At 36.9% G+C, this 24,972-nt stretch overlaps 1 long non-coding RNA gene across 5 annotated transcripts in view; it reads left to right on the top strand.

Annotated features, from left to right (window-relative positions):
- Window positions 1–24,972, top strand: part of LOC141376633 (uncharacterized) — a 199,241-nt gene that overhangs the window by 8,288 nt on the left and 165,981 nt on the right. For 4 of the 5 annotated variants that reach the window (XR_012387228.1, XR_012387227.1, XR_012387224.1 and 1 more), the window contains exon 2: window positions 17,527–17,612. This is a non-coding gene — a long non-coding RNA (uncharacterized lncRNA). Of the gene's footprint in view, window positions 1–17,526; window positions 17,613–18,849; window positions 19,876–24,972 lie in introns of those variants that run through there. The other variant, XR_012387225.1, reaches the window with a different exon arrangement.

The following is a 24,972-nucleotide window of genomic DNA, read 5'->3' as shown; positions in this document are numbered from 1 at the left end:
GGTTTTGTGCTCGTGCATGTTGCGCTCAGTTTCACGTTCATTCGGATGTACAAAAGAATATGCGTGAGATTCGGCGTACGCAGTGTTTCATACATCTGAATTTTTTTCTGCGTACGCACATTTACAGCTTTGTGCGTACGCAATGTTTTAGTAAGATTTCCACGCAAGTCTTCGTACATGAGGCCCCAGATGTTGCAACAGAAATTGAGACTCAAGAAGACCATGCAAACTTTCCCGCTCTTAAATTATCCTGGTGTGGTGAGCCTGTGAGAATTGTATCCTCCTGACTGGAGTCTTCTGTCCTCTTCTGCTGCTGTAGCTCATCTGCTTCAAGGTTGGAAGTATTCAGAGAGATGTTACTTTAGACTATCAGGCTTTAATGAGTGGTTATTTGACTTACATTTTTTTCTCCTATCAATCTAAACCAGTCTAGTCAGTCTACTCAAACCTCAGGCAGCATCATGGTATTTTCACCCACAGAACTGCCGCTCTTTTTCAGCCCATTCTCTCTAAACTATACGCCTGTTTGTGAAAATCCTTGTAGATCAAACATGCAACATGCAGATGAGCCCACTGGGCAAATTTGCCACATTCAAAGTCACTTAAGGGGCAATGATCATTCATGCTCTCTGAGGATCCACAACTGACAAACTCTTATGCCGAGTTCAGACAGCGCGATTTTCAAAGTAGTGGCATCACAGAAGTTTTCACACTGCATGACTATCTGAGGTAGCATTTCGTTGCTGTTTGTTTACATTGCAAGATGGATCTGCTACAGGGGGTTTCACCCTGCATGACTTTACAATATGAAGAATTGCTGACAACTTTGTCTTGATATGCAAACTTAATCTCACAACTTCTACCCCAATCTCCCGCTGGCCTGCAGATACCATACTAGTATATGATGCTGCTCTCTGCATTTCACATTGGGGGTTTTACGTTGTTTTTGACATGTCTTATCAGGTTTGTTGTGTTAAATTGTAGTCTTTTCCTTTCCACCTCTTGAAGTGCAAAGTTTACATATCTCACATTGTTGGCAATGGCACTATTGTTGTGATCCACTTTATAATACCTCCAGACCGCAGACATACTTGTGCTTTCCGCTTTAAGCTGCCTTTTTGTTCTTTTTTTGCTGGCTTTTACCAATAGCGTATCTGCAACAAAGTGATGTCATGCCGCATACATTGCTGTTTCTGTGTGAAGTCAAGAAAGAAGTCTAACTCTGTGCCACTGCATAACTATAGATGTTTTAAAAAAATAATGAGAATATAATATATATATATATATATATATATATATATATATATATATATATATATATATATATATATATATATATATATATATATATATATATATATATACACACACATATTTATTTGAGTCCCAATCAGGAAGTAACGTCCAATTCCAATCGAGTCTGAAACCACTTGATCGGACCCGATTTCCGAACACATGATCTGGATATCCCTAGTATCGGGGTTATTGTTTTTTTGGTTAGACCACCAGTATCTAGATATCCTGCCAGGCACGCTGTTGATAAATTTTGGTAGCCTGACTGAAAAAAACATTAGTGTCGGAACTTCGAGCTACCAGATTTTGCGAGCCCTGTTTAACATGCCAAATATCTCGCGGGTGCAGGTGACTCATCTGCGAATCTTTCAGATCACATCTTTGATGGTTCATACTGTGTGATTGTCTTGTCATACTGTGTGATTTGTCTGATTTCAGGCATTTGTCGACGATTTTTCAAAACCTGTCGGCGAGTCAAAATTGGAGCTAAAATCATGCAGTCTGAACTCAGCATTACTGAAGCTTTACTGAAGCAGCAGCAACCCGCTCGCAAAAAATACAAACAGCCCTGTTTACACTAATACGTCTTAGTTTTAAAATAGCATTTTAGAACAAAAACAAACTACGTCCACACTGGCGTTTCATCTAGCATTTCTGAAAAGCCCTCCTTCCACACTACACCTCTTAAAACGCACATCACATGACCACACACACACTTGCACAGTCTGAGCTCCAGGTGTTTTGAGCACAAAACCCCAGAGAGCAGTGGACGTCGCAGTTTATCAAGGATCTACCACTACCACTGCGTCTCACTATAGTTGTTAAACATATTTAATTAATCTTGTCTCTATCTAATGATTTTTCTGTTTTTTTGAATATATCAGATGTGTTACAGCATCAGTACACTGTTTCAGTCTTTGACTGTAGCGCTTGTACTTGGTAATTTTAGCAAAAACCTCAGATACTGTGGGTTGGTTGCAGTTGGTCGTGCACATTTTTTACCAACCAAGTTTGTTAATGCCATTAAAAGGACATAGATTACTCTGCATACTCATGCCAGAGTCCCGTGGTAAAAGTGATTGACAGGTGAAAATGTTTGTGTGTAACTTTATCTTTATTTATTTATGATTTGGTTATGGGTAAAACAAAGACCATGCGGGTCAGGTAGTTGAAACGGTAGGCTACAAATAATTGATTTGCTATGTATGAATGAAATATTAAAAAATAATTAATTCATCAACGCCTACAACGACGATACCACCGTCCATCGCAATGTTTGACATTAGACATCGTACGATGCCAAATTGGTCTACATTGCCCAACCCTACACTAAATTACCTTCCTTCCCCATTCTGAGGCATGGTTCTATCTTCAGGAGATTTTGTTGAACACATCTTCATGACTAAATTGCTTCTGAAATACTGTAAGCAGTTCATTTAAAAAAATGCAGACTTGGGAAATTTACGTTCAAATGTATGCCAGAAATATTGCATATCAACAACGTAGGGACAGAAACTTGTGAATACAACAGTTTGACTGTCATTCATAAAATGCAAACCCACAGCGTAGTTGCATCTTCATCAATGATCCGAGCAGGGTAACCTGTCGCACCTTGCACACACATACTCACCCTTTCTAATTTCCCTTCTGGCACAAATATCTGGAATGCAAATTGAAGACGCATAATCACATTTAAATTAATACTTACTGCATTCTGCTCCCCCCCTTTTTCCCATTTAAACTTTGTGTTGACACTTGCGCTGCTCTCCAGGAGACCACATCCTGAGACATCTAATTAAGTTTGCTTTGTTATGGAACGCAAAGGCAAACAACAACACAAGGTAATTAAAGCCCCCCATCACCACTCTTTTGTTTTGGCCCAAGTGACCCGCTATGAGGCCTTGACGGGATTTTAATTCTCTTTATCTCGGGACGCCGGCATTTCGCGTCTCGGCAAACGGGCTGACATGGTAGCTGTCACCCCTCGGAGGAGATTCTAGCCTGGCACGACACTGCTGACAGCACGATGTCTGTGGTAATTAGGAAGATTGGGCCGCGTACTGCACACATCAGCATGCAGCATTCACTGCGTGTCAGACGTACGGGACGAGCAATGCCCGAAATGATCCACTCATGGTAAAGCACTTGACAGAGACAGCACACATTATGGCAGAACTTTCTTTCACACTTTAACTCCAAGATCGACCTGTAATTATACAAATGGTGAAAGCAGTGTTGTAAGTGTCAATGCGAGTTTGATGACAGTGATGGGCTGATTTGTGTTAAGTAGGGAAGGCTAAGGTCAACAATTTTTATCTAGATTTATAATATAAAATTAAGGGTTTGTATAAAATAAACACATTATATTAAATCTCACAGAGGCTTCATTTATTTTCTTAATAATATGGTAATTAGTTATCTTTTATGTATATATTATAACAAAAATTATAACAAAAACAGCCATATTTTATTTTGTAACAATTATACATTATATTATTTTAATGTATTATTAATAGGGGTGTAACGATACACTCAGCTCACGATACAATGTGTATCACGATATAATGTTCACGATTCGATATGTATCACGATGTTTGGAATAAAAAAAAAAATTAATTAAGCTGAAATGCAATTTTTATTTTAAAAAAATGTAATTACCAAGTAAACTATTTTTTTATGTATTTCTTTTGTTTCAACTTGTTAAACTGAACCTTTTTTAAGAAAATAAATTAAACAAGACTGTCTCTGGAAAATAAAACAATTTAAAAACTTCTTATAAAATATTATTGAAATGATTCAATTCAATTGATTTTAACAGTAAGAGCTTAAATCTTTGCTTGGTCAAAAAAAAAAAATGGATGGCTGTCTTCATGTTGGGCATGATGAGTGACAGGGTGGCCGTCTTTTCATTACACAGGACAGTCGTGGCTTTTTTCAGCAGTTTAGGCAGGTTTACTATTTCTTTGGCGTTGCTGATGTCGGCGCTATCAAGTGTATCATGTTGACGTGCATTTTTGTGTACCTCTGTACTCAAAAGAGTTAATGCTCGTCGTAATCATAACTCTAAAATGCGATATGATTATTTAAATAATGTGCACGCTTTCGGTTTCATTTCCACTGCTGTTCATACTTCCCACGCGGCTCCTGAACGATCACTCTGTTCCACAAACTGAATGTTGTTTACTACTTTATTACCTGTTAGTCACAACCTGCAGGTTCTATCATAGTCCGCCCTCTGTAGTAACAGCTCACGGTCAGCTCATGTCATGTGTGATTTTGCGGCCGCCAATACATCATTATATGAAGACAGAATGATATTTTAGGGTGAATTGTACCTTATAAATACTGTATGTGACTCTTTCAACACCATTAGGAGGTATCCATGTCGCTGTGCAGTATGTAAATCACTGTGAAGACTTTAAAACTTAGGATGTTTGACCCAGTATGCGTGTCAAAAAGCGGACGAGTCTAAAGCAATGACTGTACAACCGAAATGTTGCCAGACGTCTGATTTTGAGAGGATGGGCCATCCTCTATTTCAACTCCACTCATCTTGGTCTGCTAACATTACTGCTGCTGCAATCTGAACTCACGTGCGACGGCAGGTGGAACGTAGCTCACGTGCAAACAGCTCAACTAATAAGAGAAAACGGACGTCATATCGTAATCAAATCGTCGTAACGCCACGATGCATATTGTGACATTTTTGCATCGCAATAAATCGTACAACGATAAATCGTTACACCCCTAATTATTAAACATTATAATTAAAGTATATCAATTAAATATTAATAAATATTATTTATATTAACTTTTGATTTCTGAAATAATTATTACTTCGGCTAGAATGAAAGCAGTTTTTAAAATTTTAAACACCATTTTAAGGTCAAAATTATTAGTCCCTTTAAGCTATATATATTTTCGATAACCATCATTATACTTAATTACCCTAACATGCCTAGTTTAACATAATTAACCTAGTTTAGCCTGTAAATGTTACTTTAAACTGAATAGAAGTGTCTTGAAAAATATCTAGTCAAATATTGTTTACTGTCATCATGGCTAATAATTCAGGGGGGCTAATAATTTTGACTTAAACTGTATACATTTTAACATCGATATCCCAATGTGTGTCCGCAATAGTCACATCACAGGATATGAAATGTTGAATTGGGATTATAGTTGATCAGCACAACACTTGAGAATACATGAGATTTGTGGAGTCATTGCAAAGTGTATAATCATAACACACTGAACGTTTATTATTAGCATGTGTTTTAAAGGGATTTCAAGTGAATTTAAAGCATTCGGAAAAAAAAAAGTTATTTCTTTAAAGAATTATTTTATTTAATACAGTGAAGACTATACATATTATCTCATTATTCAATTTCCATACCTTAATACTAATGACTCTCCGAAAAAAACAGAAAGCACTGTTTATTTTTTTCTTTGCTCTATTGTAATCATTTTTGCTTGCAGTTTGTTTATTATTTTAAACTTGATTCACCCCCTCACAAAATCACCCTAATCAATCTAAACAAATTATTTATTTCCAAATGAAGCTATTTAAGCCATCTGGTGAAATTGCATTCATATCTCAATATATTTTGCAGAAAAGCTAAATATTTCTATGTCAGATTTTTCCAATATTATATTTATAGAATTACTCATAATAAACAATTAACTTGATACTTTAAAACAAAAACAAAAAACAACTGTAATATTGTGAAATCATATTCATATTACCATTGCGATAAAACATTGTGGGCGAGGCAGTGGCGCAGTAGGTAGTGCTGTCACCTCACAGCAAGAAGGTCGCTAGGTTGCTGGTTCGAACCTCGGCTCAGATGGCGTTTCTGTGAGGAGTTTGCATTTTCTCCCTGCCTTGGCGTGGGTTTCCTCCGGGTGGTCCAGTTTCCCCCACAGTCCAAAGACATGTTGTACAGGAGAATTGGGTAGGCTAAATTGTCCGTAGTGTATCAGTGTGTGTGTGAATGGTTGTGTGGATGTTTCCCAGAGATGGGTTGCGGCTAAAAGGGCATCCGCTGCGTAAAAACTTGCTAGATGGGTTGGCGGTTCATTCCACTGTGGCAACCCCGGATTAATAAAGGGACTAAGCCGACAAGAAAATGAATGAATAAAACATATTTTAGCTTAACTAGACATCAAATGTTAAGTTTTTAAATTAAAATAACATTTTAATCGAACATATTTTATTATCATCATCATGTGTATCTGGTGTTAAATAAAGTGGTGCCAGTGAGATGGGCTGGGGGCACCCAACTTGTGGTCTGTGTTTTTTCGCTAATGACCCAGTAAAGGGACGGGGACTCTGTGCTCAGTGAGCGCCGTCTTTTGGATGAGATGTTAAACTGAAGTCCCCACTCTCTGTGGTCGTTAAAAATTCCAGGATGTTCTTCGAAAAAGAGTAGGGGTTTCACCCCAGCATCCTGGCCAAAATTTGCCAATTGGCCTTTAACCATCCCCATATTATCATTGGCTTCATCACTCTGTCTCCTCTCCGTCAATCAGCTGATGTGTTGTGTGCGGTGGTATGGCTGCCGTCACGTCATCCAGGTGGATGCTGCACACTGGTGGTGGATGAGGAGACTAAGAAAATGAAAAGCTTTTATATTAAAAATAGCATTTTAATTAATCATATATTATTATCATATATCTAATATGACCATATTATGTTTTGATCATAACAGCAATACCATGTAGTTTGAGTAAAATGAACCATGATTCACTATAAATAAACATAATAACACACAATGTACTTTTTTTCCAACTCCTCAAACCAAACCATTTTTATCAACATTTTTATAATGCAACACAAGCAAGGCAATGAACAGGAAAAAAAGCAATAATGAATATAAAAAGCTGGCTCAACACTTCTGGGATTAGACTGCTCAACAATGGTAACACACAATGCAATATTATACACAGATCTAGATCCTCAGCTAACAAATAATACACCTCTAAAACAGTTCCACATAAAGGTGTTCTGAAAATTACCCCTTTTTTGCATCAACTCTAAAGAAGTATAAAACACAGGTAATGAAAATTGCTAAGTTAATTGTCCTTGTAAGACTAATGCGTCGGCTAAAGTACATCGACTAAAGTGCAATTTTTAGTTTGACAAAGTTCTTTAGAGCTACTTTTGCAATAGAATTCTAATCAACCCTCATGGTTGTATTAAAGTGTCTGAGTCACCATCCTCGCATACATTTTCCTCTCTCTTCATATTACCAATAAACTTTCTGCCTATTTGAGGCTTGCGACCGAAACACAGAAATGCTAACAAAGCTGATTAAGCACGGCACAATGTCTCTGGTCTGATTGGTGGACCACCGCTCTCTGAAAGCTCCCGTGATGACAATGAAAGGCAAAACGAATTGATGAGACAGGCCAGCCTGAGCCCCGGTGGACCCACTATCAAAGCAAATCAGCAGGAGACAAACACAGAGACAAAGTGATGCTAAGCTAACGGTCTATGAACACAGATACAACTACCACCAAAAACAGCAGTTTGGAGAGGATGTTTCTGGTGTAAATGAATGCCGGTGACTGGGTAAACATTAGATCCTAATAAAACCCTGCATGGTTGACTTTCCCTCTTCAGTCAATACAGGAGATAGAACCCGCTGCCAATTTGCTATATGGATTCCTAAACTTAAGTATTAAAGGGATAGTTCACTCAAAACTGAAAGTTCTGTTCATTTACAAATTAATTTTCTCACACTTGACTTGTTCCATACCTGATTGGCCTTCTTTGTTTTGTAGAATCCTAAAGAAGATATTTTGACGAATGCTGGAAACTTTTAGCCACTCACTTCCATAATATTTGTTTATCTACTATGGGAGTCAGTGGGTCCAGGTTTTCAGCTTTCTTCAGAATATCTTCTTTACTGTTCAACAGAATAAAAAGAAACTTATAAAGGTTTGGAAATGAAATAAAAAACATTCCAAAATGTAGACTAAAACATGAGTGTTATTTTAAGTTTCTCTTATGACCAAAGGCTGCATGAGCACAAACTAAGGATGGTTACTGTAAACTGTGACATAAAATATGAAGATATAGATCATTAACATAACACATGCAGTGCAGTTTCAGCGTATGCGCAGAATTGTAAGTGATCTTGATTTCACACAACAATTCCGTGACTTGAAAGCTAACATGCTGGATTGTTTCAACTCACTCTTTGGTCATATACACTCACCGGCCACTTTATTAGGTTCACCTCACTAGTACTGGTTTGGACTTCCTTGTGCCTTCAGAATTGCCTTAATCTCATAGATTAAACAAGGTACTGAAAATATTCCTCTGAGATTTTGGTCCATATTTGACGTGATGCTGCAGATTTGTTGGCTACACATTTATGGTGCAAATCTCCCATTCCACCACATCCCAAATTTGCTCTATTGGATTGAGATCTGGTGACTGTGGAGGCCATTTGAGTACAGTGAAATCATTGTCATGTTCAAGAAACCAGTCTGATATGATTCACACTTTTTGACCCTCGAATGTCTCAGCAGAAATTGAGACTCCGCAGATCAGGCAACATTTTTTTCAATCTTCTATTGTCCAATTCTGGAGAGCCTGTGCAAATTGTAGCCTCGGTTTCCTGTTCTTTGCTGCCTGGAGTGGCAGCCAATGTGGTTTTCCGCTGCTGTAGCCCATCTGCCTCAAGGTTTGACATTTTGTGTGTTCAGAGATGCTCTTTTGCATACCTTGGTTGTAACGAGTGCTTACTTGAGTTACTTTTGCCTTTCTATCAACTCGAACCAGTCTGTCCATTCTCATCTGATCTCCGGCATCAACAAGGCATTTGCGCCCACAAAAACTGCTGCTCACTGGATATTTTCTCTTTTTCTGACCATTTTCTGTAAACCCTAGAAATACTTGTAAGTGAAAATCCCAGCAAATGCTCAGGCCAGCCTGTCTGACACTAACCACCATGCCTTATTTAAAGTCACTTAAATCACTTTTCTTCCTCATTCTGATGCTCAGTTTGAACTGCAGCAGATCATCTTGATCATGTCCGCATCCAATTTATTGAGTTGCTGCCATGTGATTGGCTAATTAGGAATTTGCTTTAACGAGCAGTTGGACAATTGTACCTAATAAAGTGGCTGGTGATTGTATTAAATGTAACTAAAGAATAACTAAATATATCTGCTTCAAAAACTTTAATTTCATTCATTCATTCATTCCTTAGTCTCTGATTTATCAAAGGTTGCCACAGTGGAATGACCCGCCAACTATCCCAGCATATGTTTTATGCAGTGGATGCCCTTCCAGCCGCAACCCTATACTGGGAAAAAGACTTTAATTTTGTAAATAGTATATTATAATAATAAAATTAATAATAATATAAATATAATAATTGATTTATAATATTAAATAGATAATGGATAACCTGCTCTTGTAATTATGTTTTAAAAGGAATAAAAGTTCACATTTAGCTGTCACGATGAAAAAAAAAAAAAAAAATTCTAGTTGGAGGTTTTGTCTTGTTTCTAGTCCAAATATCTAAAAACATTTAATTCAAGAAGAATTTTCTATACAAGTAAAAAAATAATTGTTTTTAGAAATGCCAAGTCAAAAAGTGAATTTTTCCTTGAGACAATCAAAATAATCTGCCTCTGGGGTGAGTGAAATATTCTTGTTTTTGGTTTGAATTGAGATTGTTAAAAATTTTAATGTTCAGACTAGAAACAAGACAAAAACTTTTAATTAAGGACAATATTATTTTGCATATTACCTGCCACTGGGTTGTGGCTTGAAGGGCATCTGCTACATAAAACGTATGCCCGAATATAAAGTGGTTCATTCCACTGTGGCAACTCCTAATGATTATTAAGCCAAAGGATATAAGTGAGTGATATTTTTCTAGAGCATTCTAACCAGAAACGTTGTTACATTTTAGCTCCTTTTTAGGGGTACGGAGAAAAAGGTAACACAAAAAAAAAAAAAAAAAAAAAAAAGAAGAATTAATTAGGATAAAAAAAAAACTATCAAATTTTAATTTGATCGAATTAATAATAAATTAATATTTCATAATGTGAGTGGAGAATCTCCTTTTTTTTATCCCAGATGTAACACATGGTATTAAACCTGCATATTTGAAGAGTTCTTTAAAAAAAGAGTAAAAGCCATGTTTATCCAAGCTGATAGATTTGTGCTAACAGACAAGTTCCGGCAGTGTACAGGAGGATAAAAAGAGTCTTTGAAGGTTGAGAACCTGGATCATGTTCGTGTTGGTGTTAAGCTATGTTTGTGGCCAACACTGATCAGGATTTGACTGACAGCCGCGCAAAGGAACGTCTGTGATCGGTTGCAAAACACAATGTGTCTCAGTGGCTCGTTCCGATCGGGTTACATGTGCTACATCTTTCTCTCTTCCTCCCCCCTCTGCTCCTGTTGATGCTTCGTGTCAACGGAAAACTCAGGCCATTTAATCCACAAGCTCTATCGCCTCAGACAGGCAGTATTGTTGTTTGGCGAATAAATCTGATATGAAACTCAATCATCAGGCATCTGATAACTCGGAGCGCCGGTCATGCGATCACCTCTATGTCGCTGGAACTATTTTAGTGCTCTTTCATTCATCACAGAAGAAATGCATAATGCATCCCGCCAAAAGAGCGAGCAAATTATAACTTGAGTGATCTTCGAGGAGGTTTGTATGATCTGAAACCTCCTCATTAGAGCCAGGACTTCAACCCTCCAAGCATAAAAGAGCCCCTTTCTTCATTACCATCAATGCGGTTATCAAACGCCCTCTGAGGTGGGTTCATGTCTGATCATTGAGATCAGATTTTTGGATAATGATTTCATCCATTTTGGAGTCTCGCAGTGTTGATAATTCAGAGTCGAAATATATAAATACCTCCCAACCCAGATGGTAGACCATGCTGCCTTTTGAACTGTTCAATTTGCGTGTTTTTTTGCCTGTGCCATGGGTAGGAGGGCTACAGCTGGTGCAGGGTGAGGAAGAGGGAAGTATGTACATGTAATAGAGAGAGAGAGAGAGAGAGAGAGAGAGAGACAGACAGAGTCAAAAAATGAAGAGCTGGATGTGTGTGTGGGATTTGTAGACCACATCAGAGCCTGATGGTCTTTCGCAGAGATACTGGAGCAGAAAATTATCTCATGTGTTGGGCCACATTGCTAGAGCAGGAGGTCTGTTCTGATCCTCTGAAAGACAAAAAAACAAGGCCAAAGACTGTTATAATTAAAGATTTAACATTTGATGATAAAGGATTCCATCTGTCCATCTGGTTTGCATTATTTAAAACATCTTCACAAGGAATTTGCAATTACACACACAAACACAAAGGAAAAATGGAAACTTGATGGAATATACAAACATTCTTTTAATGCTTTTAAAATTTCTATTTTTGGTTGGATTATTTTAATCCAGTTTTAAAATATATTATCTGTATTTTAAAGAAATGTTTACATTTTAGGTTGATTAATTACTACTTCACGTGTGCTAGAATTTTAGGTCACATTTTATTTTGATGGTCCGTTTGTTGAATTTAAGTTACATTGCATCTACATGCCAACTAAGTGAAGTTTATATATAAACTCATTTTAAGAGGAGCACGAGCTTATGAATGATAGCAGCTGGTCCCTTATTAGCTAATCATATAACTTTAAATAATAGGGCTAAGCGATATAGGCAAAATATCATATCCCAGTATATTTAGGAGGAAGGACGATATACGATATATAGCTGGTATTTTCCCATGAATGATTACTTGAGAGTTAACGCCTTTATTAAACATTTTTTTGAACAAAATATAATTCAAACACAAGGGTTTCCCCTCCCTGTTTACGAATAAAGAGCTACACAAAAAATAACAGCTGCACAATATCTTTAATAAATAAAATACAGTATAGGTTTTTCTCCTGCTTAAAACTGTTACACAACATTTCAAATTATATATATATATATATATATATATATATATATATATATATATATATACATTCATACATATATATATAAAATCTTTGATAAATAAATACAGTGCAGGTTTGTTTTTTTTTCCTACTTAACACTATACACAGCACTACTGTGCTGTTGTGCAAATAACAAAGTAAACAGAACCATAGAAAACATGTTGTCAGAGATAAAAAAAGAACGCTCTTAAATAGTAACGCAACAAAAAAGTGTCGTATAGAAATGAGCCACACTGAATGTAAATATGAAACAGTATTTTGTCACATTGTGTTTTTATAATTAATCCTGTATAACACAGTTGTGTTATTTTCTAAACAAGAATTAAATCAGCTGTATGTTTTTTAGTTACACATTTACATGTATGTATTCTGTAGAATTAACATTTATGAATGTTCCTAGCAAATCTAATAAATGTTGGAGACATACTCGTTACATAAACACACTAAATCACACTTCAGCAGTGTTTATTTGAGAGTGCACAAGAAGATCTGCGCTTGAGCAGCTTATATTTTAAGGCGTGCAATCGTTTTTGTGCAGGAGCAAGGAAATCAGTGCACAACCAAGGAGATCCGTATGCTTGTATTACATAAATGCAATCTCGATTTACAATACTGCGCTCACGACATTTGTCATTGAAATAATGCCATAGGTAGTTGGTAGATCTGTGTAAAAAAAGGCCTGCCGCCACAGTTTAAAAAGATCCTAGAGGAAAACACTGACTCGATATACTGCCTAGCCCTAATAAATAACCAGAGTATCTTACCTTTGCCATCTTCGTCTTGAAGAATCCCCCCTTCCGCCACTACTCCTCCCCTTTTCTTGTTAGGGCAGTATGGAGGCCCAATGGTTAGCATCATTGCCTCATAGCAAGAATGTCACTGGCTCAGATCTTTACCTGGTAAAATCTGAACCTCTGTGTGGAGTTTGCATGTTCTCCCAATGTTTGCGTCCGGGCTCTATATATGGCTTCGCCACTCTGTCTCCACCAATTAGTTGGTGTATGGTGTAAAATCTGGCACAATATGGCTGCCGTCGTGTCATGCGGGTGGATGGTGCATGGTTTGTGGATGAGGACATGACACACCCCCCCCCCCCCATTGTGTAAAGTGCTTTGAGTGTCCAGAAAAGTGCAATAGCAATGTAAAAAAATATTATTATTATTATTATTATTATTATTATTATTATTATTATTATTATTATTATTATTATTATGAACAACATTTGGGAATTTTTTGGGAAAACAGGAGTTCTAATGATTTTGACTTGAACTGTACAGTACATAGTAGTGCACTTCTATATTTTCTGTGCACTTCATTAGATTGTAATAAAAAATAACCCTTATAATCTTTGATAAAATACCATATTATACTCTTCCCCCCATTGAAACAACTTTTTTTTCTTTACTTCTGGTCACATGGAACGCCTTTAGGGTGGGGCTATCAAGGCGTCTCATTTCCGCTCTGCCTTCATCCATCATCAATCTTCTTTCATTTTGTAAGCACCTGTCCAATGGATTCACAAAATAAATCGAGCACCAGCCTACATTTTTCTCCTCATTTCAGTACCATTTCAATAGGATGTATGTCACGCAATGGGAATAAAGAACAATCTTCTTAACTTCTGTTTCATATCGACTTTAAACACAAAAATGCTTGCTGGAAAGGCATTGCACAAGTAAACTTAACTTGCACCAGTCCTGAGTGTGATATTAAATTCAGTAGCAGAGCAGAATGGTTTGTGTTGGAATTGGTGATGAAGAGGGGAAAGCTGGGATGTGCTTGGCCCACTGAGCTCCACATTATGGATGTGTCCACGGCTGTGAGGCTGCATGTCTCCGTGACAGCTTTCTCTCTCTCCGCCGAGTTGCATTAGAAAGCCTGTTCTGCGTTCAGCTCCAGGACGGCCAATGCATTATGAACACCGCAGATCTAACCGAAGAGGAGAGAAGGGTGTTTGTCATATGTAGGACTGGTTATCCTTGCAAGCGTAGAGAAGAGCACTCTGCTGTGAGCTACGAAACACGGCGCCGTCGTAAATACTGCAGACGGAGGCTTTGTCATTCCCGGGTGCCGGAGTCACATTGCCTGAGACTTGGCAATATGCCTGTTGGCTCTATGGTGACAGCGCCATATATTGTGATGTATTGTTGTAAATGTTTAAACGCATTCGCGTCTAAGCTGGCAGAATTGCGCTGTAATGTAATTCCTTACAAGCTATAGGGAGGAAATAGTTGTGCTGTGACGTTTTTCGCGAATGTGATCGATTGTATTCCGCTTACAGGTGATTGATGTGCACGAGCAGAGCCTTCTGTATTACTGTGCATAATTTAGCCCGTTTGCTCTGTTGATAGAGTAAAGCTTTCAACCAGGAGATGGACGTTATCTGGGCGCCCAGTTTTCACAGTCGTTTGAAGTGGCCTGTCGATAATATTATTTATAAAACTATGTGCAGGATAAAATAAATAAATAAATGAAATGCAGAACTCCGTACAACTCATTCATGTTTTCTCAACATAAACCAATTAAGGTAACAAATTTAAGTGGATTGAACCCAACAATTAAGTTTCCCAAAAACATCTAGAATTTCCTAAAAACCTCTAGTTTAAGCTCATTTTAAATAAGTAGTTTGAACAAGCAACAAAAATATATATTTTTTTGAGTGTGTGACTGCAATTATTAGTATTTTAATATTACAACAAATGTTGTTATTAATATTATGACATACAATAACATTAAAACAACATATATTTTCTATATTTCAATTAGCCTATCCCTAACCCTATTAGTTTTTCCTTTTTTACTTTATATCTGAATATTATTCATATCAATATTACAAATCAAAATTAGCAATACATGTATTAGCAGTACATATTATAGAGTAGCTTGTCAAATTTTTAACTGTTTGGATGGATGAAAAAATACTCCTAAAAAAAAGAAGGTGTTTACCCTTGAATCCAATTGAGCTGCTGCTTTTAGAAGAGGGTGGAGCCTTTGCTCTATTTTGACAGAAACAACCAAAGACTTCGGAAAGAGCAAAACAAACTTAACTCACAAATTACCAGTAGTGTATTAAGGCCTTCCAAGTTTAAACTGGAGTCAGGTGAGCATTTTTAGGATCAAGCTATTGACTAAGACATAGCTAACTTTAGCATGTTAATAAACATTTCAAGAGTTCAGACTTAGCTGATGATTGATAATAAAGCGTGTTTGGCATGCAGAATATCCTCAAGCCCTAGGGCTCCCTCCCGGTTAAGTGGCGAGAGGGCAGTTTGAGCTCAGGTAGGTCTTGAGAATTCCCATGAGTGTGAATGTGTTAGGAATAGCTAATAGATATAGCAGGCTAAGGGTTTGTATTATGATACCACTTTGGATCAGTCAATTTATTATATGGTATGTCTTTGGATGATGGGAGGAAACTTCACACAGAAACACCGACTGGCTTGGTATTGGCTCGAACCAGTTGCGTTCTTGCTGTGAGGCAACATTGCTAACCACTGGGACATCAGTAGACGTGGGAGGAGAAGGGGTGGAAGGGGGGATTCTTCAAGACGAAGACGTATTTATAATGAGTTTGTATTCATCTGATTGGTGCAATATATGAAGCAGATGCGGGACCAGCTGTGATCAATCATAAGCATGTGACAACCTCTAAATTTATAAACAAACAGCAAATTAGAAAAACTTATTAAAATATGCAAATACATACTTGTTCAGAACATAACTGTTAAAGGTTTGTTCACCTAAACATGAAAGTGACCTCAAAATGTACACTCCCTTATATCAATATAAACCTTTATGAAATTCTTTATTTCTGTTGAACACGAAAAAAAGCTGATGTCAATGGACCATTGACAACATTGACTTTCAATGTGTAATAATTGAGTCTGGCAACGGACGTGCGGTTCCATGTGCAGTTTATTACTGAGTAGTCGTGCAGGCAACGGTCAAAAGCAGGAGCATAAATAAAATACAAAATATGAAAAGTAAGCACAGGCAAATGGCTAGGCTAGGCAGCAAAAATTCAAACACGGTAAACAAGCAAAAGGTCAAAAACACTGGAAGACTAGACAAGGGGGAAAAATGCTTAATGTTAGCAGGTAAACAAGACTCAGCAACGTGTACGTGAAAGTGAGTGGTGTATATATAGTCCATATAATCAGTGAAGATGAGTTTCAGTGTCTCTGTGTGAGTGGATTATTGTCAGCTGTGGCAGAAGTTGGTGAGTGCAAAGAGTTCTGGGAGTTGTAGTTTGGTAGGAGCACCGGAAGTAATCTCCAGCAGAGAAAACACCGCTGGCTATCACAACACAATGGGTGCCAGCTACCAGCATTTTTTAAAATTGTCTTACTTTGTGTTTAACAGAAAAAAAAAAAGAAACTCGAACTCAGGTTTGGAACAAGTGGAGAGTAACTGATGAAAACATTTTCACTTTTGAACTATTCCTGAAAATATGAACCATTGTTATCCTTCAGAAACAGTAATGAACGCACCCTCATTGCTGAGGCAGTTTGGCGTAAAATGTTTTCTGCATATACGTAACACTTGACTAACACTATTCAGCACATTTCCATAAAAACTGAATTCATCCGCAATGTTTTAAGCAGCTCAGATGTTGGGAGTCTGTGGAGAGTTTTATCTTCATTGGTTTATCCAGCAAGAGAATATTTGTAATGTGTTTTTTTTTTTTTTTCCTATCACAGAAATTGTAAATCTCCAGCTGCTAGAGCGAGTGGACAGAAATGCTGTCTTCTGCAGTGATACTATCAGTGTAAATGTGCAGATCAGGGAATGGTAATATGATAGTTAGTTCTCCTTTCTACATCAGAAACAACGTAAAATCTCAGCTGCATGTTTTGCCACATTCTTGCAGAAAAAAATCTTACCAAAACAAAGTTATTGGGTTTTCATTTTTCATATTTTCTGGGTTGCTAGATGCAGCAGGGACCTGATTATAACATACAAACATAGAACATTTCAGACTTCTCAATAATAATAATAATAATAATAATAATAATAATAATAATAATAATAATAATTTAAAAAATTACAATTAAAAAAAATGTGTCTTTCATCTAAACATTAATATTAACGATAATAAAAATATCAGTTTAACTCATCCTTAACCTTAATTTTTATAGCAGAATTGCACTGATATAGTGACACTGTCTTGATGTTTTTAAAGAAGGATTGACTGTACAGGTCACTGATGGGCACGAGTAATATTGTGCATAACATAGCCTGTTTTTTTACATTCATAGAGTAAGCTTTCCACCAGAAGATGGACGTTATCTGAGCACCCAGTTCCTGCGATGGTTTTGAAGTCGACTGCTTACAGTACAAGCAGGTGAGTCACTGTTAAAAAACCTAAGCTAAAGCTAACAAGCTTAGCACAAAGTGTCACAAAGTTTTGATGCGATGATCTGCCTGCCAGGCCTCTACGTTTGTTTACATGCGACTTGAAAATCCTCCTTATACCAGGAAGCCACCCAGTGCGTATGTTTGAATGAAAAATAACTTGTGCCCCTCTAAAATATTTGATTTGCATAAAAGCTTTCATTTAGCGCCGATGAACGCGGGAGGCGAGCGGGAGATTAGAGCAGTTCATTTGTCACATTAAGAAGAATTACGTGTGTTTGTGTCACTGAGCAGAAGGAAAGCGAGAGTTAAGCGTTGAGGAAAGAAACGACTGTGTTTGAATGAAATACAGTAGCAGCATGGGCAAAACAAATAAAGCAATAAAACGAGTAAACCGAAAACAAACAAATGATGAATACATTTGAGCCGGGAAGAACTGAAATGACAAGAGTAGCAGTATTAGCAAGATTTCAGGGGCTAATAAATGAGGGTGCTAAATGGTGGCTAAAAAGACAAGCAAATCTAAATAAAGCCTAATTTATGTGGAGGAGAAAAAGTGTAATAGAGGTGCCATTTGTACATTTTTGACTCCTCTAAAGCATAAAAATACTGTAAATATGTAATATGCAGATGTTTAAGAAACATGCTAAGTTTTTGTTCATCTAAAAAACTATGGTGAAGTCAGATATTCTGCTTTGAAAATGTCCATTACATGTCTTAAAATATTCTAGGGTCTTTAAAAAGGCATTGAAATTACCTTTAGGATTTCTGCATTTACCCTGCACCCATACACTCTTGTATTCACACACTCATACACTTTGCCCAATTTAGCTTTTATATAATTCTTAATTGAATTATTATTAAATTCCAAAATAAAAAAAGGTATATAGTGGACACTTTATGGACAACAAATATATATATATTTATATATATTTATATAAATAAATACATTCACATGAGGAAACTTATGCCAATCACTGGACTTATTTTAATTTATATAAAATTATTATTATTTGTATTTTGCTGTAGTTGTACAAAAACATTTACACACACCACTTCACCGAAACCATTCTAATACATTTGATAGAACCTTAACCAAAAACCTGATAAATTATTATTTTTTCCTTCTGTTGCATGGTCAGTGATGCATGTTTGTGTGTGTGTGTGTGTGTGTGTTTCTGATTAAAATGATTAATGAACAAACACACAACACTGGCGTCCTGCAGAACGGCAGACGTTTGAACAGATGATTGCTCTGACATTGACGGATGGAAGACAAACGTGTTTAATGTTCCAGGTTCAGACGAATCTACAATGCCCTTATTAGAGACTGCAAGGATGCCGCTCATCTTTTTACAGCGATGCAATTTATTTTTATTTTTTTTTTATGGGGAGCACAAATGGAGAGAGAAATCCTTGTCCTTTTGTGTTGAATAAAAAAAAAAATGCCAATTCAATCACCTCCCTCTTTGGCTTTTTGCTCTCTGGCCCATGGTGGGTGGAAAAAAGCAAGTTTTTGTGCACCTGGTTGGCATTTTCCTTCTTTTCTCCAGCGTGGATGAAGGTCAGATGAATGCGACCGCTGCGCAGAGGTAGCTCGACATGGTTTGGTAGAGTGAACTTGATTTCGGAAAGACTTGCTGGACTTGGCTTTTGTTGCTTTATGTCTGGAGCCCTTGCCGCTAAACACAGGGGAGGGACAGGGCACGACAGGACCAGGGCCTTTGTGATTTTGTGGACAGAGCGACCCACAATTTAACAAGCAATGTCTTTCTTTTATGGGCCTGAAATTCACAGCACTGTATCAAATGGTGGCTCCTCAAACTGTGGCCTCCCGCTAAGATAACACACTCGCTGCTAAATGTATCTCTGTGCTCCATCAAAACTGTTGCAATCATATTTTTGTAATGTCTGGAAGTGTTTAAATGATGCTCAGCATGTCATCGCACGTTTGTATATTGCTAAACACTGAAGATGATACAAGTCGATGCAAGCAAGTTAGTTTTACTGTGTTTTGATACCTTACAGATGGACGGCTAAAATTACAGTGGCACAATGTGGAAATTGGAATCATTTACTCTAGATATAAAAAGCAAATCAGATTTTGCATTAAACAGATTCTGTTTCAGAATTTCAATTGAATCAACTTTAGGATTTTACTGTAGACATAAAAACAAGAGCAAAAGAAAAGCAACAAAAGGAAAAAAATCTTGTCTTCACAGCGACCAATGTAAATAAATAGAAAAAAAAAATTACTTGAAGATATTGTGACAAGTATATTTACTGTACGGCAGAAAAATACTTGTCCATGTAATAGTAGTAATTAGGCCTGTCACATTCATTCATTCATTTTCTTGTCGGCTTAGTCCCCTTATTAATCCAGGGTCACCACAGCGGAATGAACCGCCAACTTATCCAGCAAGTTTTTTTTACGCGGCAGATGCCATTCCAGCCGCAACCCATCTCTGGGAAACATCCACAAACATTCACACACGCACACACACTCATACTCATACACTACGGACAAATAGCCTACCCAATTCACCTGTACCGCATGTCTTTGGACTGTTGGGGAAACTGGAGCACCCGAAGGAAACCCACGCGAACGCAGGGAGAACATGCAAACACACAGAAACACCAACTGAGCCGAGGCTCGAACCAGCAACCTTCTTGCTGTGAGGCGACAGCACTACCTACTGCGCCACTGCTTTGCTGCCTGTCACATTAATCAATTTATCGACTTATCATGCAACACTTGGACCTGACCTTAATCATTTTAGGTGTGTGAATATATATTTACAAATATTGCACTCTTGCACTGGCCTAACTATGGAAAATTGGTTGCTCCTTGTGCTACCTAGATATCGCGTAAAGCACAGAAATGTTTTTTACATTTTTTTTATGAAAAGGCGGCATTTGCTGCTGCAGCATATCGTGTGACTGCACGTGACAAATTGCAGCATTGCGTGTGAAGAAATGCACAATTCAGTGGCTACACCTGTAAATAACAATAAGGATAAAAAGTTGTTTTGTACCTTGAAAGCATTTTAGGAGTATTTCCATTATAATACTGTTGTACAATCAGTGGCTTTTCATGATTGCAAAATGACAATAATATTGTTTATCGCAGCAGTTTCTGTGACAATATATCACATTACAAAAATTATTTATTGTGACAGGTAGGGTTGTAACGGTATGAATTTTTTACGGTATGATAATCGTCTAAAACAATACCACGGTTTGACGGTTTCGCGGTATACGGTATGTTACAAATGTTACAAAATAATAGAACAGTGAAGCAAATTTGACTTTTTCCAAATAATATATTTTTAGTTACTATAAACAACACCACTTACAATGAACAAATAAAAAAATAAGAAAATAATAAATAATGTGTCAAAGTCCAAATAAAGTCCAAATAAACATGGTGCAAATCCTCAGTAAAAAAAATAGATATAAATATTTACTATACTATAAATAGTTACATAACGAAACTAGATTCAATATGGAACATCCTTAGGTTTTATGTGCCAACATGGATATGGTTGCCTGTGGATATGGATTTGGATATGGTTGTCTGCAATGCAGACAAACAGCTGCACCTTCATTTGCGTCTTTTGAAAACAGCAAGAGCAGCAGTTCGTCTTTGCTGTGTCACTGTTTTGTCATGTTTCTGTTCTGCTGTGCATGCAAAAGTACTTAGTATGAGAATCATTTCATGCAAAACTTTTTTTTTGCGTTTTATTTAGCCGCACATAAATGTATGCCTATCTCTCATTCTGTGTTGTTCAAAAAGCTCATTGTTTGGTCCACAAACAAAAGCGAAACCTATGCTTATTGGTTGTGATATAGCGAGTTTGAACCAAGTGTGCCGCAAGCCTGCGTTTGAGTGAAGGACCGTTAGATCGCCCCCTGGGGGCTGGCTGCAGTACAAGTCATAAAGCCCGCCTCCTCCGTGTTAATGAAGGAGACTTGAGCCCAAATAAAAAAAATGATTACACTTGCAATAAAATGTCCCGAAAGATGGTTCTGGTCGATTAAGGCACTGGTTATTGTGCTGAAATAGGTGCAGATCTTCATTTTTGTAAACCGTTTGTTTTTAGCAGTAATTTAATGCTGGGCGTGTCATCGTGATTGACAGCTGTGATTGACAGTTTCTCAAAGCAGCGCGTCTGAGCTTCGGCAGGAGACTGAAGTGTTATTATTCAATTTCTATGTTATTTCACCATGACAAAATGAGTTCAGCAGTAAACTATAGTTTCTGACATACATGATCCTGGTGGAACACTGTTTATTCGCTAAGGTCAGGGCTTTTTTCGGGCTTTATTAGTTTGCTGATACACGCCTAACCACCCAGATGGCAAAATACACTCGGACCAGTTCGGCTAGATTCTCGCCTGCCGGAGACTTACCCCTCAGAGCTCAGACTGACTACCTCTGCTACCCTCAAGGCGTTCAATGGGAAAAGGGGCTGTCGCGTCGTCCATATTTTTTACAGTCATTGGTTTGAACCAATCTGGGCATGGAGGAGGGACAATGCATCAATGTATCATGTCTGGTTTGTCCGGAGACACAGTGACGAGCGTTTCTTTGTCAAATCAGCGTGGTCAAATTTTGATGACGTAACCGCACTGATTCCGGAGCCTCTGAAAGTCCGCGTGTTATGTGATACAGCACTGGAAAGCTGAGATTCTCTTCTTTATGCCAATGTTTGAATTGTATGAATCGGATCAGCGGATCAAAAGTTATTAAACATTTAAAAGCAATACTTATTTAATAATGTCTCGGTCTTTAAGGGTTAAAACCGTTGATATGCAATTGTTCATGGTATGATAATTGTGCACGTTCAAATCGTGGTAGACCGTCATACCGGTATATTGTTACAACCCTAGTGACAGGTCTAGTAGTAATGAAACCTAATGAAATACTGCATTTACAAAATTGTTAAAGTGAAGAAATATATTTTTCATAAGTTACTATTATTGTTTTTCTTTCTTTTTTTCGTTTTTTTGCTAAACTCTTAAGGTAATGTTACATTTTAGTACAGTTTTTCAATTTCTTTTAATTACATATGTTATGAATATCACAATGAATGTCAAAACATAAAAAAAAAAAAAAACTAATACTAATCAGGACCACAATGTGGAAATTGGAAAACTAGTTATTAAAAAGGATTGATTTTGCCTGAAGCAGATTGTGTATCAGAATTTCAGATTAGTTAATCGACATTAGGATTTTACTTGATACAAAAAAAAAACAAAAAAAAAAAAACAATGTCTTCTCATTAACCAGTCAAAATAAAAGTTTGGTTCAACTTGAAAGAATTGTGACTACTTGCAGTACTGTTCTGCAAAAAATACTTGCCCAAGTACTAGTAATTATAAAAAGCTTAAGGAAATATTTACAAACACTTTCTTTCCTTTCTTTTTTTTATGTATTTGAGGTAAAATAAAATCTAAAAATATTTATTCGTTTTTTGCTAAACTCTTAAGTTATTGTTGAATTTAATAATTGCAATGATAACTGCATGTGAGTTTTGACTAACACAATATTAGCAAGTTGACATAACAGATTTATATATATATATATATATATATATATATATATATATATATATATATATATATATATATATATATATATATATAGGAATTCTTTTTTAAATTTTTCCCAAATGATGTTTAGCAGAGCAAGGAAATTTTAATTTTTTAAAACCATTTTAGGGTCAAAATTATTAGCCATTATAAAGCATTTTTTTCTACAGAACAAACCATCATTATACAATAACTTGCCTAACTATCCTAACCTGCGTAGTTAACCTAATTAACCTAATTAGGCCTTTAAATGTCACTTTAAGCTGTATAGAAGCGTCTTGAAAAATATCTAGTAAAATATTATTTACTGTCATCATGGCAAAGATAAAATGAATCAGTTATTACAAATGAGCTTTTAAAAACTATTAAGTATAGAAATGTGCTGAAAAAATCTTCTCCATTAAACAGAAATTGGAAATAAAATAAACGGGGGGTTAATAATTCAGAGGGGCTAATAAGTTTGACTTCAACTGTATTTTCTATTTTTCATCAATAGCACACACAAAAAAAACTTTGAACATTTGAATTTGTGTATTTGCCAATCATTTTGTGTATTAAAAGTTAAATATAATTTATATTTTTACATTTATCTCATTATTTAATGAATAAAAAAAAAATTTTAAATTGCCTTTACATTTCTTTTTCAATGGAAGAAATTCTGCTGCTCAAGGACTGCGAATACAACACAAAAGAAAATCACACTTATGGAAAAAGTAATACTGTGCGTTTCATTTTTAGATTGAATAAGTTTATTCCAAAGATTAGCAAACCAGAACACAAAAATGTGTGTGAAATGTCCTGAAGCAAAGGTAGAAGCATTATCGCTTAATTTGGGAACAACAACCACATTGAAAACTTTTTGTTGTGGTAAACAATTTTGCTTTCCACAGACAAACATTTACACCTAAGCCTGAAGCAAGACTCTTTAACGCTTCCAAATTTTACTCTTTAATTTAGCAGTGCAAATAAATGCTGATATGCGGGTGGTGGTGAGCCTCCTCTAGACTGCAAATTGCCTTGCCGATGTGCATTTATAAGTGTGCGAATTGCTGCGGTTTTCCATTCTGATGTGTGACAGTAAAATAATGGGATTGTCTCACCTGTTTTAATGCCCAGAATGCTGAAAACACCTTGAGGGGTGGTACGTGCCAAGATCACATTGATCCATCACCCCTTATAAAAATAAAACAAAAATCATAAACCATTTTAAACACCCTTTTCTTACACTGCATATTATTTATTGCTTCATACCTCATTGGCCGTGGTTGATGACATAGCAGTGACTTGACATCTTTTTTAACCCCGTGTCTTCTTTCTGTCCGAGGGTGAAACTGTGTGAGAATGAAAGGCTTTTGCGCGTCTGCCAGCAGTGTTTCGCCAGAGCAGCTGGAGGTGTTTGAGAGAGAAGCGTTTTGGCTCGTCCTTGCTTGAGCAGCATATGGCAGCTGGCCCGCACCTGTAAGCCTTGACCTCCGCTTTCAGACTCAGTGGACAAACACTTACCGCTATATACAGCACATTAGAGCACTGGCGATCCCAGGCTGGAAACCCAAGAGTTCAAACCGCTGAAGGAGTGATCCAAGAACTGGATGAATTCTGGGTTTTTCTCTAGCGAGTGTGACCTTGAGTGAAAAGAGAAATCGTACTGTAAGGCAGTGTTTCTCAACCACATTCCTTGGGGACCACCAGTTCTGCACATTTTCCATGTCTCCTTAGCCAAACACACCTGATTGAGATTATAGGCTCATTAGCAGG

The sequence above is a fragment of the Danio rerio genome, chromosome 11 (genome assembly GCF_049306965.1).
Source record: "Danio rerio strain Tuebingen ecotype United States chromosome 11, GRCz12tu, whole genome shotgun sequence".
In the NCBI taxonomy this organism is placed as follows: Eukaryota; Metazoa; Chordata; class Actinopteri; order Cypriniformes; family Danionidae; genus Danio; species Danio rerio.
This window is presented reverse-complemented; position numbering and strand designations above follow the sequence as displayed.